This window comes from Plodia interpunctella, chromosome 25, assembly GCF_027563975.2.
Source record: "Plodia interpunctella isolate USDA-ARS_2022_Savannah chromosome 25, ilPloInte3.2, whole genome shotgun sequence".
NCBI classification, from domain to species: Eukaryota; Metazoa; Arthropoda; class Insecta; order Lepidoptera; family Pyralidae; genus Plodia; species Plodia interpunctella.
In genome coordinates, this window is record NC_071318.1 from 5,773,632 (window position 1) to 5,791,451 (window position 17,820).

The 17,820-nt window shown below is 34.7% G+C and overlaps 1 protein-coding gene across 1 annotated transcript in view; it reads right to left on the reverse strand.

The window, feature by feature from the left end:
- The window catches only part of Poxn (Pox neuro), a 53,397-nt gene extending 38,268 nt beyond the window's left edge, over positions 1-15,129 (reverse strand). Inside the window, exon 1 of the mRNA XM_053764374.2 lies at positions 14,802-15,129. The gene's annotated coding sequence lies outside the window, so the exon portion shown is untranslated. The remainder of the gene's footprint in view (positions 1-14,801) is intronic.
- Positions 15,130-17,820: the final 2,691 nt, after the last annotated feature.

Below are 17,820 nucleotides of genomic sequence, written 5' to 3' on the forward strand. Positions count from 1 at the left end.
GAAAGACTGTTAGTGGATGACACTCACACCGATGCGAATCGACAGCATTGATTTTTCAATCTAACTGTACAAATAATAAATCAGCTGTCACAGTTTTTTAAAGAATAATATTAATTAAGTGACATGATTATTTTTATCTTAATTTTGACCAATTCAGATTATTTTTCTTAATTATGCTATCGGTATCAATGAAATATGTTTCCTTTCTTTAAGCACTAATAAATAACAGTTAATCTAGATACATATTTATAGTTAACTTATTTTAATTAAATAAATAAAACGACTAGAAAATCGAAAAAATAAAAAATACTTTTTATGATAAAGTTAGATAACAAATATTATTGTGCTATTCTAAATATTTTCAAAAAAAGCATTTCCCAAAGAAACTTAGAATATAAATTTTCTATGGACCCAAAAAAACTTCCTCGCTTCGATTTACACCGATATCTAACAATTCTCAGAGCGAACATTCGCTTGCCTTCCCATTACAGTCCGGTGTGAGGGGCAGCCTGCCGTGCATGTACAGATAAAGATAGCGACACCGGCGTCTGCGCATTTGCATCGCCACACAGCGAGACAGTGGGACCACCCTATTCAGTCCGTTGCCGCTATTTGTTCTAATACGAAACTTTGGCAGTCTTTTCGTAAAATTTACGCCTAATGCAAAACTTGTTCATTAACACTATGAATGCAAATCTTTACTAGTCTTAGAATACGCGATAAAAGAATAACTGAAATTTTACTTCAATTCTTTTTAAGAACTGAAATTCACGCGTGCGAAGTCGCGGGCAAAAGCTAGTACATACAATAAGACTGTAAGTGGGCTATGTTTGTTCGCGCGTAAAACCTACTGGTTGGAATTTGATGTGGTTTTCACAGTTATATAGCGGGTGGTCTAACTTAAAATCTGGTATAGGTTTCATCGCGATACGTTGCTTAGAACCCGAGATATTGACAACAATAAGTTATGAGCGGACGCAGGAAATAAACGCGGACGAAGTCGCGGGCAAAATTTAGTCTGAAATAAAAATGTTTCAAGCACGACAATGTCATATTCTACGCTTAGTCGTGTTGTTTATATAAGTAGATATTAAAAAGCCGTGGTATTTTTGCGATACGTCTGTGTTCCGTTATGTCCGTACTAATTGAATTATATAAATTTCTGCTTTTTAATGACAGTAAAGTTTTATTATTTCATTTTATTTTAACACTAGCTATTATTCCGGGGCTTTCGCTTCGTAAATTTTGTCTAAATTTACAAATTGTAAATCACTATTTCCTTTCTATTTTCACCAACAATTCAAACCCCTTTTAAGTTTTTACAAAATGTTGAAATTCCTCATTGGCCTAAAATTATTCACTTGTAATTTTAGGCTAATTAAGAATTTCAAGTGAAAATTAAAATTCGTCTTTAAATAACAATAAAAACTTGCTATAAATCACGTCAGAAACTTCAAAGAACAGTGTCAGAATTAAAACATAACATGACGTTTCGTACCATTTCGCGTATTATAAAAGTGGGCCAAATTCAAAACGAGGCTTCATTTTTAAAAGCCCGAAGCTCGCGCGTGTCCCGTATCAGCTTTCACAGGAATTCAAAGCTTGAAAACCCCGCTGATAGAAACTGTACATATTTCAACGAAATTCAAATAATTTTATGATTATGTCCATGCGTTGCTTTGGTAGTTACTTTTTGTTCTGTCTATTCAAGAATCTTTTTATCATAAAATTAATATATAATATATTAAATTGTTATATATTAATTTTATTATTAATATTATTATAAGAATATTTTAAATTGTTTGTTGCCAGTATTAAACTTATTTTCAAAAATATTAACCTAAATGCGTTTGATTACAATCAATAGAAAAAGTTTTATGGCAAGTGTGTGTTAGGGTACACACAATTGGACTACTCCATGTGCTCCTGTGGATGTCATATGGCAACTAAGGGGACACATAGCCTAGGCAATTGATAGGTAACAATAGCAGCCCTATTGATGAATTGACGTCTTGGGATGTATTGTAAATTCATAACAATATCTCCTACATTTTATGTTTTTTACGTTGATCCTGTTTAGCTAGCAGACAAAATACTCGTACGTACCACAGAGCATTAAAAATTCATCGAAGCGTTATTCTTTAGCGCTATCGTGATAGAACGATCTCTGGCAAAAAAGCCATCTACCAAGATGGTCAAGAAAATTTTAATTTTTTTAACAATTGACATTGAACTTCTCCCGGCAAATGGCTCAATCAGAGGAACCCTAAAAATGCAAATTTTTGCGAACTCGTTAATTTTTGAAACTAAAACCGCGATATATTTCATGCGACACGAAAATGCTAATGCAGTTCTGCCATTTTTCGCCGTGTCCGACTAAACAATGCTTTTAGTAGGTACTTAAACAATATGAGTACAAAATAATTAACGTACAGAATAAACATTCTGTACGTTAATCAAATGTACCGTACGTACCTTTACATTTTTCACAACATCCCGAAACATAGTTCCCGAATAATGAGATAACAAAATAAGGAATTGGCATTAGATGAATGCAACCGAGAATACGCCAAGATGAAAGACACTTTATCTGTGAGGGGTTCAGAGGGGCTACAATGAAACATAAAACATATTAATATATATAACTATTTTTTACACGATGCTTATACGATATGGGAAAAAGAGATGGCATGAACGTAAGTAACGTGTTTATATGCCTTTAAACCTTGTGAATGAAATAAAATATAAACGCGGTGACCGACACTTCAGAAGTTGGAAATTAACAAACAAAACTATAATTCCTTTTTTCCGTCACCAGGGTGTTCCAGTCTTCGTGTGAGATTATCCGGATTGAGTCGGCATATTATATGGTATTCTATTATTTTGTTTCGTAACACTCGTCCGGTTATATTTTTTTTTTCGTCAATTTTCTAGACGGTTTAGGCTTCCTGGCTGGGCTGTAGGTATCACATCACAATCACCATTTTTCGACAATTTCCACTTCTGTTACCTCGTTATTTTGTGATCTAAGCCTAGAACCGTAAGTTTAATTAGGCTGCGTGGCAAACAAACGTATTTTAATACAGTAATATTTCGCCGCGATTATGGCAACTAATTAACATGTAGGTAGGTGCTTGTGGTTATTTTACCAACTTTGCAAAAAGGAAGAGGTTGTCTATTGACAATTATACGGCCTTCTTACGGATTTCTGTTGAAATAAGTACCTACCCATTTTGTCAGTTATTTTTTTAGACTTACGAACAAAAAAATGTAACCATTGCAGGATAACTCGTGTGCCTGTCTGTCCGTCCGTTTGTCACAGACAATTTGCTCGGAATCTACTGAACCAAATCAGATTTGTTGAGATGGTGTAATCCTATGACCCAAACACAGACGTGCAGAGTAAATAAATATTGTTGTTTTTTTTTTCAAATAACAGTGATTTTGGGAGTAGGTACCTAATATAAGAAATATATTATTAATTAGAAAAAAAATGTGTTTCACAAGTGTTGCATACGGCTAACTAGTCAATCACATCAGGCGGATTCGAGTGATTAGTTTAACTGACAGATTACAATATGACATTGTATCAGAAACGTAGCTCTTTAAAGGGCCAAATAAAAAAGCACACAAAGATCGCTATTAAATTTTCTTTTCGATTTTTTTTTAAAATAATTATATGTCAGCGAAATACAGTGATTTGAAACAAAGAAAAAAACCTTACAATAACATACCATATCAACGAAGTTCTCACTATGTTAATGAGAACAATTTTACATAACATTTTCGCTCATAACCATACACTATCCTAATTCTTACACCAAATATTCCTCCTAAATTGGCTCATAACTCAAAGGAATCTCTTCATTCAAGTATAAAACTTAAAGAATTTTACAAGCCGCGTAACAACATTGCTAATTAAATGACCAGCCATCCTTACATTAACTAAGTATGGTTACGATCGCGTAATTTGATCAATTTCGGCCGAGCCCCTCGGCACTAAAATCAGCAATCATGGAAGACAAGTACTGAAATTATTTATTGCCACCTGCAGAGTTTTTGTGTAGCTTTATAAGTCTTATTCCGATTCAATAAGAGCTATTAATTTGCCTTTCGCAAGTCGTGACGTAGAAACAATGAGATGATTTTGGGAATGAGATGCGCACTCGAAATTCTGTAATTTGACATGGAATTTTAATACTTGACGAATTAAGTCTTGTTGACTTGACGAGATTTAATTTAACCCTTTGTGATGTGGCTTTAGGATGCTGATAGAATCTTACAGCTAATGAAGAACTGCAAGTTGTATGCAACAAAATATATATGTATAGAGACTACTAGAGAGTGACAGAAAAATAGATAAAAACCTATACTCGAACCTTCTGCATACAAAATGAAAACGCAACTTCGCAATACCTTTAAAAGGTGACTAACTCGTGACTAAGTTGTAAGCACTATTTGTTAAGTTAAGTACTTGGATTGGCCAATAAACAACATGAATATGAATACATATAATTTCATCAAAATCGGTCAAGCCATTTCGGGGGGAGTATGGTAACCAAAACTGTGACACTCCTGTCACATTTTTGATAGTCATATCACTAAATTTAATCCGTTTTATAATTATATGCCTAGTAAGATAGTAATAAATTGCTTTCTTATATATATGTTCCGGGATATAAATATATCCCCAGGGATATAACTATTATATATTACGGCATTTTCTATCTTATTGCGACAGGTATTAGATACAGTTTCTGATATGTCGTTGTGACGTGAAGATTGCGTTCAGCATATAACCTTAAAATTTAATAGATACGGCTTTGATTTTACAACCGGCCTGACGTTAGCCCTCTTTGATGATGCTGTTATGTATGCTGTTGCTATCAGCTGTCAAGACTATGTGTCTCTTAATCGCATAGTACGATATCCACGGGGGGATGCCAATTGGTCTAATCTAAGGCTGAATCATAGGCACAAAATGCACAGATATCGCGTCTTTAAACCTTACGGAGTAGACAGAGCGAATAGTTGTGAAGCTTACTTCGTCGTATAACAGGCTTAGAGACAGATGATATTAGAGCAGTATTAATTATCCTATGGAATATGTTAAGTGATGTAACTTTGGTAAAATGACATCATTAAACATATGCCAAGCACGATGCCAAAATTATACGTCATGAAATTATCATAATATGACAGTGGACCTTGCAGGGCTTGACGTTAAGCGACGCATTTAAAAAAAAAACGTGCTCACAAATTAGCACTTGAAAATTTCAGGGTTGGCAAAAAATTCAGATTTTAGATCATACGTAAATAATAAATAAATATATTAAGACAAATTACACAGATTGAGCTAGCCCCAAAATAAGTTCGAGACTTGTGTTATGGGATACTAACTCAACGGTACTATATTTTTATAACAAATACATATATAGATAAATATCCAAGAAGCCAATCAGAAAAAGATCATTTACCATCATGACCCGACCGGGGATCGAGCCCGGGACCTCTCGGTTCAGAGGCAAGCACTTTACCATTGCGCCACCGAGGTCGTCAAATACAGAAGATAGTTTTATGAAATATTAGATGTTTCCCGGGGCTTCGCTCCGGTGGAAATTTTGAGATAAAATATAGCCTATAGCAATCTTGGATAATGTAACTTTCTGATGGTGAAAGAATTTTTGATATCGCTTCGGTAGTTTCAGATATTAACCGCCTCAAACATACAAACTCACAAACGCTTATCTCTTACAGTATAGACCTTAATTTTCGACCAAGGCTTCGTTCTCTTTTCGTCTAAGAATAATACTAAATTCCTAAATCGTGACAGGTTATCTAGTAAATGCTTTTATTTGTGTATTTTTTATTTTAGTTATTATTCTTTATGGCCAGTACTGTACATTCCAGCACATTATTACAGCCCTAAATAACAAATGTATGCTTTTTATTTTTTCAAATTTTTAACGGCCAGTACTAGTGGCTTAGCAGCCCTGTAAGGGCGTAATCACACTCCACATCCACAAATTCCCGCCTTACGTATCAATGACTCCACATGAGGCCATTTAAGACTAATTATGCCTAACATCCAGTTTGTGAGGTGCGAAAATTGGGTGTTAAACACCTAAAGGACCGTTTACACTTATTACTGGTTGCACGCGAACCGAATGAAAAGCTACTACTGTTTTTTCGTCGACGTGATTTTATAGCCGTTATGTAGGCAATGACATCTTTTAATACATATATAGAAAAGTTACCTTAATATATAAGTATGTAGACTATATATATAGAAAAGTTAAGTTATAGAAAAGTTAGTTACGTCTTACGTACCTCCACTCTAGTGGTGAAAAGCGGGAAATTTAACTCTCAAAGCATAGTACAGAAGTTACTCTAGAAGCGAATTGATCGAAATATCCTACATTCGAATCCCAGTCGCGCCTTGAGTTTGTATATAAACGTGATGTATGTGTTATAGATATTTATTGAATTGAGAAAGAAATTGTCTAAAAGGTGACACCTCTCAAAATTCAAATTCAAAATTCAAATCATTTATTCAGAAATTAGACCTTCACAGTTACACATCTTTTCTCGTCAATATTATTGTTATGATTATTGTTTCTTACAATGGTTTTTTCTAATAATATATAAACATAGTCAAAAGGTATATCAAAACAGGTTATGATTGTGATCCGAGTGCTGAATATTATATATATATAATATTCAGCACTCGGATATATATATATATATATATATATATATATATATATATATATATATATATATATATATATAATGTTTCACATCTATATATATATATATATAGATGTGAAACACAATTAACTTACACGAAAATATATGAGAAACGAGATGACCAGTTCCCTCTGGCAGCACCCGTTCACGAGTTGACGCATGGGACAGCCATCGCGTAGCTCAACCATAATAGAGGGAACCTCACGACCCGGCTCACGCACATCTGAGCGTTTCTCGGTTTCTTCCTCAGCCAATAAACTTCGGAGCCCACCACAAGATAATATCAATTGCTGTTTTAATATTAAAAAAAATATAGTAGTACATCTTTAACCTTTGCGGGCAACAAAACAAAAGAGCCAAAAATTGCTTAACTCGAAGGCCTTATTTAGCGTAGAGCGCTATAGCGGATCATGGTGGAACATGCGATGAAGTAAACTAGTATTATTAGACTATCGCTTATGATAAGAATCTCTTGTTTATAGAATTTTCCTTTCATCAATTCTTATAATCTACGGGAGTTTATCACATTTGCTCCGCACGGCAGACACAGATGAGATATCGGATAAGTTATATCACAAAATTTGCACAAAACCGTAATCCCAGTAATGTTACTCGTATACTGGTGAAAGTTTAGGCTTATATGTCTGTTACTTTCTCACGCTCAAATGGCTGGGCCAATTTTTATAAAATTTGGTATTAAGGTAGCCGATAGCTTGGATAAACACATAGGGTACTTTTATCACTAAAGTACGCGATTCCTGTAGGATTTGGTCATAACGTTTGATAGTCAATGGCGCTTTATAAAATAGATGGCATAAAACGTTAGTGTTTTTTTTTTAAATAATTATACGCGGGTAACACCGCGTGGTGCAGCTAGTTACTCATAAACTTGATTTTTTTTTATTCTAGGTACCATTTTGTGCGTTTTCACAGCGGTTCGCAGTCATTGTTTGCAGTTTCTGTGAGAAAATCCGCTAAACATACAAACAATATAATTCGCGTAGTTCCACTTCAAATTAAACACCCGTAGAGATGGATAGATAGCAAGCGAGTCTATAGAGTGAGACAAGACATAAGATGATAAACATTTTTCTATATCTATACTCTACGGAAAATATTAGGACGCACTCGATACGACACGATGCCTTCTTCAGATATATTATAGAAGGAAAGGTGGAAGGAAGAAGAGGCCCAGGAAGACCAAGAGATCTTGAGATATCAGACAAAGTAAAGAAAAAGTGTGTGTCGTGTCGTATCATTGTGTACTTACATGTTATATTACAGATAAAAAATTATACATAAATTTATATTTAAAAAATGGTAAGCCCTTCTGGCATAATAGGGACCAACACTGTTTGAATGAGTTTCTTTCGGCATTACTTCTCAGCAGTGGTCGTTCCGAAATGCTAGTAGTTTGTGGCTTTGGTAAACATCATTTAATTTAGATTATGACGTGAAAAAGTGCCTGTGAAGGCCTAATTTCTGAATAAATGATTTGATTTTGATATCAAGAAGTGAAGGAGTTGGCTTTGGAGTGACAACAATGGAAGGAGAAGGAATGGAGGAACTCCGCCGACAAGAGCCTCGCTCTTAAAATTACGTGATGATGATACTACTACTAGAATTTCGGGATAAAAGTACCCTACATGTTATTCCAGATTATATTCTACCCGTGTACCAAATTTCATAACAATCCGTCCAGTAGATTTTGCGTGAAAGAGTAACAAACTTATAACCACACAAACTTTCGTGTTTATAATATTAGTACAACTACTAGAAATGATCATAATAAATCACTTAATGAATAAAATTGATCAAGTAAAATGACATCAATATTTTTGGCCATTGTTCTAGTGTGATCATGTGGTGATTGAAAAAACAATATATTTAACTATTTGACCACACACATGGTCAACTCCGTGTGGTCCCGTAGTGTCATTATGTTAACCAAACTCAGTCCGATTTTAAACAGACAAGAGAAATCAAACGCGACAATTTTCCTCTCTGTAATTACGCGACCGACTCTGTCTTCACGCATGAACCACATAATAAAAAGCACAGAATTTGTAATAATAAAGCAAATAGAAGTCTGTGTTTTATATACAGACCGGGATATCCCTGGCCCCAGATAACTTTCGGATATGACTTTGGAATATATTTTTAGACGTAAACATATTAACGAAGACCACCTTGGCTGAATTGCTGCTTGAATACTAGCTTTTCCCCGTGGCTTCGCCCGCGGTAATTTCCCACGGGAACAGTTATTTTTCCGAGATGAAATACCTTTCATGTAGGGTATAGGGTACCCCCTATATCCTTAGAATATATTATTAGAAGAAAAAAAATGTAAAAAACAATAACGGTCATCTCGTTTCTCACATATTTTCATGTAAGCTCATTGAAACACAATTTATATATATATATATATATATATTCAATTGTGTCAGCACCCGGATCACAGTCATAACCTGTTTTGATATGATTTTGATATACCTTTTGACTATGTATATTATGTACCTACTCTTTTATATTATTAGAAAAAAAAAAACATTGTAAGAAACAATAATGGTAAGCCGATCTGGCACGATAGGGACCAACACTGTTCAAATGAGTTTCGGCATTTCTTCTCAGCAGTGGTCGTTCCGAAACGCCAGTAGTTTGTAGCTTGTGAGAAATTACTATTTAATATAAAAATTGACGAGAAAAAGTGCCTGTGAAGGTCTAATTTCTCAGCAGTGGTCGTTCCGAAACGCCAGTAGTTTGTAGCTTGTGAGAAATTACTATTTAACATAAAAAATGACGAGAAAAAGTGCCTGTGAAGGTCTAATTTCTGAATAAATGATTTTAATTTGAATTCGAAGAGAAAATTCAAACTCGAGTTAAAACAAAATAGTGTATTTTTCATCCAAATTAAACGTGTGTACAAAATTTCAGCTCAATCGGTTGAACATATCTGCTTCAAAATTGAGTAACAAGATTCCACCCGAACATTTTATAGACCTTTTCCTTTCATCAATTCTTATAATCTACGGGAGTTTTTCACATTTGCTCCGCACGGCAGACACAGATATCGGATAAGTTATATCACAAAATTTGCACAAAACCGTAATCCCAGTAATGTTACTCGTATACTGGTGAAAGTTTAGGCTTATATGTCTGTTACATTCTCACGCTCAAATGGCTGGGCCAATTTTATTTATAATTTTAAAAGTACTTACAAATGTTTTGAGCGTGTAAAACAGAGCGACCATTCTTATATATTTCTTATTTCGAATTCTGAGACAAAAATGGAACGTTAATAACAAGAAGCATATAAATACAAAACAGACGTTAGTTTTGTTGTAATATAGTGGGTCCCACGGTGTGGAACCAGCGTGACCACCCCACTTCTTGATGCTAAGAATTTTCGTTAAAATATAATATTATATAATATTGCATTATATGCGTTTTCATGTTTTACTTGCAGAGATATAAGTGGAACATCAGACAGAAACACTGTTCGCCGAAAGCACGTTTCGCCAATTTTTTTTTTTTATCACAAGTTACTTCAAGTTTACAAACATGCTCTTGTCTTACCTAACCTGATTGTGTTAAACAGAACTTAATTTACCGATTATTCTAATTCAAACTTGTCTAGATTTTGAGAAAACAAAGAAAATTTTTCGGCGATACGTTCTTTCGATGAAAAGTGTTTCCGTGAACTGTAGGCACAAATTCAAATTCAGCAGTTTAGCATTTAAATTCCGTTAGCCCTTCCGCCAAGCAAGTACAGTCGACGTCATATCAATTATGCCACAGTAATAGAGGCGTGCAAAATTCAAAATTCAAATTCAAATTCAAATCATTTATTCAGAAATTAGACCTTCACAGGCACTTTTTCTCGTCAATCTTTATATTTATAGTTGTTTTTCACAAGCTACAAACTACTGGCATTTCGGAACGACCACTGCTGAGAAGAAATGCCGAAAGAAACTCATTTGAACAGTGTTGGTCCCTATCGTGCCAGATCGGCTTACCATTATTGTTTCTTACAATGTTTTTTTTTTTCTTTCTAATAATATATTAAAGTCCATAATGTACATAGTCAAAAGGTATATCAAAACAGGTTATGATTGTGATCCGAGTGCTGATTATAATATATATATATATATATATATATATATATATCGATGTGAAACACAATTAACTTACATGAAAATATATGAGAAACGAGATGACCAGTTCCCTCTGGCAGCACCCGCAATGAATATGGGTATGTTGATGTGCTGTCGATTGTACTATAAATATACAACAAGTATTCTATAGTATTTTTTTGCGACAAGCTTTTATTGTCCTCTGAGTGATCTTGTTGCATTCGACGTGTGACAAATAAATGTCCGCGCATGTAAACCGCCGGGGAGATCCCTCGTTGGGATCCGGTCCTGGGTGCACCATCAAATCATGCTTTGCTACAATCAAATATAAAAAATCTCTTCCAATTTAATGTACAACTAACAGATAATGTTATAATTATATTGTTAGCTTCAAATTAGTCAAGTAATTATTAAAATCTGTTTACGATTACAAAACTAATTATCTAATATGTCAAATTATTTAATACTTTCCCTGTATACCGGTGTTTGAAGCATTTGAAACCATTAAAAAGTATTAAAAAGCGGGACCCTAATTTAGAGATCGTAAAAAGGAGGTATGCCGTTCAGAGCACCGATTTTAATAGCACCTAACAGTTCCAAATAGAGCTCCAGTCCATCTTTTAGGTGCGACTACTTTGAGTTAAGTATTTAGTGATGTGAAATTTGGTTTGAAAAATATCATTATAAATTGATATATACAAATCCATACTAATATTATGAATGCGAAAGTCTGTCTATTTTGCTATCACGGCTAAACCGCTTTACAAATTTTAATGAAATTGGGTATGCATTAAAGACTGTTCAAACATAGACTTCTTTTTTTCCAAGGATCAAGCCCCCAATTAGTCATATACAAACTTTCACCCCCTATTATAGTTGATTGATCATTTGACTATAATTGGGGGTGAAAGGTTATATGAAAATCACGTCTGTTCCGCGTTCGCAGAAAAACACACGCGGGCGAAGCCACGGGCAAAAGGTTGTATGGAATAACTATGAATATAAAATACTTTTTATTTTTCTCTATAATTTACGAATGAAATTGAAATTCAAGCCTTGAAACCAAAGAACATAAATACATTTTTTAAATCGAGAAATAAAAAATAACTGTACCAGCCAGGATTGACGTCATTAAAATGAAAATAAAATTATTTAACAATAGAACGCGAATAAAGGTGCATTTGAATTCTGTTCCAAATAAAAAAAAAGTTACAGTTTCATTTCACGCTAATTAAACTCGTTGATGTCTTTTGTTATCTGTGATATTGACACAAGTGACATCGCAGACTCTTGTCAAATATTTATTTTTTTTATAAATTATTACGTGCATTCAAATGCAACAATGTTCCACGTTAACCGTGGAAAGCAAATAGCGCTGGGCGATTGAGTCTGGCTAATTAAAAAAAAAATACAATTTTATTCTAGGTATGCTTTCAAGGTTTTTTTTTTAACATTTTCAATATCAGTGTACGTAATGGAACATATTTAAATACACATATTTAAATAGTAATTCAATTAAGCGCTAATGAAGTTAATTCAAAAATCCGTACTAATTATTAAACAATATAATTCCATATTCAAAATAGGTATGTGTGATTGTGTCCTTCTTTCTTTTACTTCATATGAAGATTGTTATATATATATAAATAAATATATTAAGACAAATGAAACAGACAGCTAGCCCCAAATTAAGTTCGAGACTTGTGTTATGGGATACTGACTCAACGATACTATATTTATAACAAATACATATACAGATAGACATCCAAGACCCGGGCCAATCAGAAAAATATCATTTTCCATCATGACCCGACCGGGATCGACCCCGGGGCCTCTCGGTCAGGCAAGCACTTTACCACTGCGCCATCGAGGTCATCGAAGTAGTAGATCTAATAATAAAGCTGGACAGTGGCATAGAATGTAGAGGAATTGTATTTTATATAATTTTATTTCTTAAATGCAGCACCCACGGCGCGGCGATAAAAATAATTTAAAATAAATTATAATATTTTATTTTCTACTCTAATTTCTTATATTATTATACCTAGTTATAAATGGCTCAAGTTAGAGACCTTTGCAAGACAGTAGGGAACCCTTTGCCCAGCAGTGGGTCACAAAAAAAAATTACAAGAAACAATAATGGTAAGCCCTTCTGGCATGATAGGGACCAACACTATTCAAATCAGTTTCTTTCGGTATTTCTTCTCAGCAGTGGTCCGGTTCCGAAATGCCAGTAGTTTGTAGCTTGTGAGAAATTACTATTTAATATAAAAATTTACGTGAAAAAATGCCTGTGAAGATCAAATTTCTGAATAAATGATTTGAATTTGACAAAATACAGGCTATAAAAATAGTCCTAGTCAAAGTTCTCTCTCTCTCTCTCTCTCTCTCTCTCTCTTATCATTCATCATCATTATCAGTTTACATAAACCCACTGCATAGGCGTCCCTTTTTTCGCGCCACTCCCTTCGGTCATCAACCTAATCCGTCTCTCTGCCGTGACCCAAAGTTCTTTCATGTTTCTCCCTCTCATCTGATATATGGCAGCTATCAGAGAATACTACAGTACCTAACTGTTAACATAATTATATGTATCGAGTACATGTTTTAATACTGACGTGAAAAAGTGCCTGTGAAGGCCTAATTTCTGAATAAATGATTTGATTTTGATTTACTAAGTAACCAATGAGGCTCTTATACCGGCGGATATCATATCAGAACCACAGGTAATTATATAAATTACAGTTTAATTATATTTATGCTTTCGTATCGGTGACAGCTGATTCGTCCAAGTTCGAATTTTAGGGCAAAGTACAGGACATATTTGCATATGTGTGGTGCAAATGCATACCTAGTACTATACAAACCAAATACAAACATATAAATAAATCACAAAATAAACATATCTATACCATTATTATGAAGAGATAAGCGTTTGTGAGTTTGTATGTTTATGGCGGGTAATCTCTGAAACTGCCGAACCGATTTCAAAAATTCTTTCACTATTAGAAAGGTACATTATCCAAGATTGCTATAGATTATATTTCATCTCAAAATTCCTATGGAAGCGAAGCCCCGGGAGACATGGAGTATAGAAAAAACCGGCAGAAAACTAAGCGTCCACCAAGTTATTGAACCCAAACAAACATCATTTAATTTAGAATATAACGTGAAAAAGTGCCTGTGAAGGCCTAATTTCTGAATAAATGATTTGATTTTGATTGATTCAAATTTTTACTACTTATAAAAAGTTGTTTTAAGCAACTTGAAGGATAATTTATAAGCTGGGATTCTTAATGTATTTATTATTATTTATTTTTGTGATTAAAATATAAATAGATTATTATTTTAGATTGTTAGCTCCGAGTTTAGTTTGTAGTGAGGTTTGACTCACAAAAGACACTGTTGTTGCAACAAATTGAAGAAGAAAACTAGAATATTTAATTAAACTTGTAGAAATATCTAAAATAAATCCTGTACTTTAAGTTTAAATTATATTTTGTAATTTTAATTTAATTATTTATAACAAGTCAAACTGTCAAATTTTAATTAGATTTTAAGCCTTTTTCAGCGTTAAGCTTTTCCTAGAAAATAATTTCGTAATTAATAAAATTGACCAATAAAAGTTCAATGAAACCGTTTTGATTTTGTAATTGAAATATTTTTTATGATACCGTAATGATGGGAAATTGGAACAGATTATTAAAATAGCTGAAAACAAGTGCCGATTGATTAAATATTTCAGTGTACACAATAATATATAGGTGTATGAGCATATAACTTCAATCAAACACGATATAAACAGTTAAGGAATACCGAGAATGTAGTTTTCCGATTATACTTACATTACTAATGATGCAAATCAATTGCTAGAGAAATGACAAATGAAAATTAAAACGAATAAAGAAAAAATCTTACCGATATTGATTGATTTGCGAATTTTTCAATTATCAGCTGATGTATTAGCGAAAACTCTCTTCATTTTACGAAACTCGAAAAAGTTTTAAACATAAACACTTACAGTACTTTAAAAAAAGACAATCAATATCCGATTATTCAAATTAATTATTTAAAAAAAATTATAATAATAACCGTGACACTGGCACGAAAGAATCACAAGGATTTAAGAACCGAATCGCGGTAAGTTCGCGCCGCGGGCGTGCGAGCTTGTAAGCTCTGCGAAGCGTAGAGCGGTTGTAACTCGAAGCGTTGACCGGAGCGTGTCGTTCAAGGCTCCGCCTACATCAAAACGGAACGGAGGGGGCGATAGGTGTATCGTCCCCTCTTAGCCTCATCACACTTCCCTCATACCTACTAGAACAACCAGCGTTATTTGATCCCCTTTGCTTTTCAACCTTCGAGTCACACGCGAACTTTGAGCGGGAATCTTTTACCTACTTGCAGTTTAAACAAAACTGGATGCTTTTAAATCGTATTATGCGTTTGATTTGCGCAGATTTAGACCTTACGTAAATAGAATAGGGTTGTGTCGGAGGTAAATTAAAGGTGGCAGTGCCAGTTATGGTATTTTGCAGGGCGGATGCTAAGGTCTTTAATAGATAAGATAAAGATGTAGAATTATCTATAGACAGGAAGGGAAATGGCGTTAATGGAGTATAGGCATTTATTTAGATTACATTTATACTATAATTGGCGAGTATTTGGGACGGATATTTTAAGCAATTTGATTTAAAATATTTTCTTTTTATTTTCGTATTGTAAACGAAACTTTAAAAATACTAAAATTATAAAAAAAGACAAGCGGCCCGTCCCGGCTGCGCTCGGGTAAAACCATAATAAATTATAATCATAAGCCTTCTTTCATCAATTAAAAAACCCTCATCAAAATTCGTTGTGTATTTCGAAGATCTAAGACAAAGGAACGCATGCAGACAGCGGGAAATGACTTCGTTTATACAATGTAATGATTTCGTACAGTATCTGCATTTGATAAATTAAACTTGTGATCCCGCCCTGGAATACGGCCCTCCGTATATGCTCTCTTGGATGTCGAACGAGGACTAAGAGACATCTGTAACCTTGGCAGGCCACAATAGCATTCCCAAATAACAGACAAATCTACAAAAATGTATATTTTTAAGTACACTGATCCGAGGCTTCAAGACGATACAGTCTCGAATTAAACCTAGAACACGCGAATATGAGAAAGAGAAGGAAAATATTTACTATAAATAGTCAGTATGATTTTTAAAGGTTAATCCGTTTTTAACGGACTTCAGTCACTCGATAATAACTTGACAGATAACATCAAGTGAGGCTAAGTAATAGCTATATAGAAGTGTGCTCATCATGGGACACGCCCTTGTCTGTCTGTTTGTGGCCCAATTTATAAGATAAACGATATATAAAATAGACGAACAAATATAGTTGTCTTGGTGCCCAATACAAATTTGTGGGTTTTGGCGTTGACACTTTAGGTTCTGATGTCTCGCATTGACAGCAAAACAGTAAGCGAACTTACCGCGAGTTCGACGCTGTTTTGGTGGCAATGTGAAGCAGGCAGACGAAAGACGCATATTTCAGCAAACGTGACTTTGATGGATGGAAGCAATATTGCATAGGTAAGGCCTACGACCTGTATTCGGCTTGTCCGTTTCAGCCTTCGAGCTGGTGTGGTGCATGTGTTCATGTTCGTGTTTGACGTCGAGACTTTAGTTTCTTCGGGCAGCAAACGGCTGAGTGAGGCAACAGGTGACCCTCACGCGGGTAGCCTCGCACAGCGAATTTCCATTACAATTTAGCGTGGGAATGCTGCCTGTGTGATGGCCACATTGTCTAAGGTGTCAACACTAGATATTATCAATAATGAAGTTATTTTACATTATCAATGACTTTAACGGGTTTTAACGACTGCAGAAACAACCGGGACCGACGGCTTTACGTGCCCTCCGAAGTACGGAGAAGCTGAGAGCATCCAATGACCGACCATTGTGAGAGTGTTAACTGCCTCACACGCCGAGCGCGCTGACCACTGCACCATTGAGCTCCTCTTTTTTATGAAGTAATTTTACTTATAAGGTTTCATTTATTATTATTTGCATTATTAAAAAAAAAAATCTAATTTCACATAAATATACATATACATATATGGACAAAAAAAAAGGGATAAATGTTTAATTTCTTTATTTAACTTATGTGTTTATCCACGATTACAAGCTTAGTGTCAAAGGTGAGCTGATGTGTGTTGTACATTAAATATATATATATATATATATAACAAAACCGCGGAATCTTGTAACCTACGCCGTGAAAATCGACAGCACTGACCGACATTGGTTCAGCTATTTGAACAGGGGACTCGCTTATTATATTATTGCCCTAGACAAGGGACTAACATCGTCTTGTTATAATTACATGTTATTGAAAAGCTCGCTTATTATCGCACTTGCGTCGGTCCGGTTATATTTACAGTCATTAAACCCACCAATCCACAACACAACACGTGATGGGTCTTGGCCCGAACTCCTTATCCATACGTAAAACCAGTCGTTAAACCCACCAATCCACAACACAACACGTGATGGGTCTTGGCCCGAACTCCTTATCCATACGTAAAACCAGTCGTTACACCCACCAATCCACAACACAACAGGTGATGGGTCATGGCCCGAACTCCTTATCCATACGTAAAACCAGTCGTTAAACCCACCAATCCACAACACAACACGTGATGGGTCATGGCCCGAACTCCTTATCCATACGTAAAACCAGTCGTTAACCCCCCAATCCACAACACAACACGTGATGGGTCATGGCCCGAACTCCTTATCCATACGTAAAACTCCTTCTCTATCCTTAAAGAAGGCCAGTGCCCCAACAGTGGGATATTTAAATGGCTGGTGATGATGACGATTGTAATGTCGTAATCATCAATAAAATATAAACAAACATTGTAACGTAATAATTATTAATACTT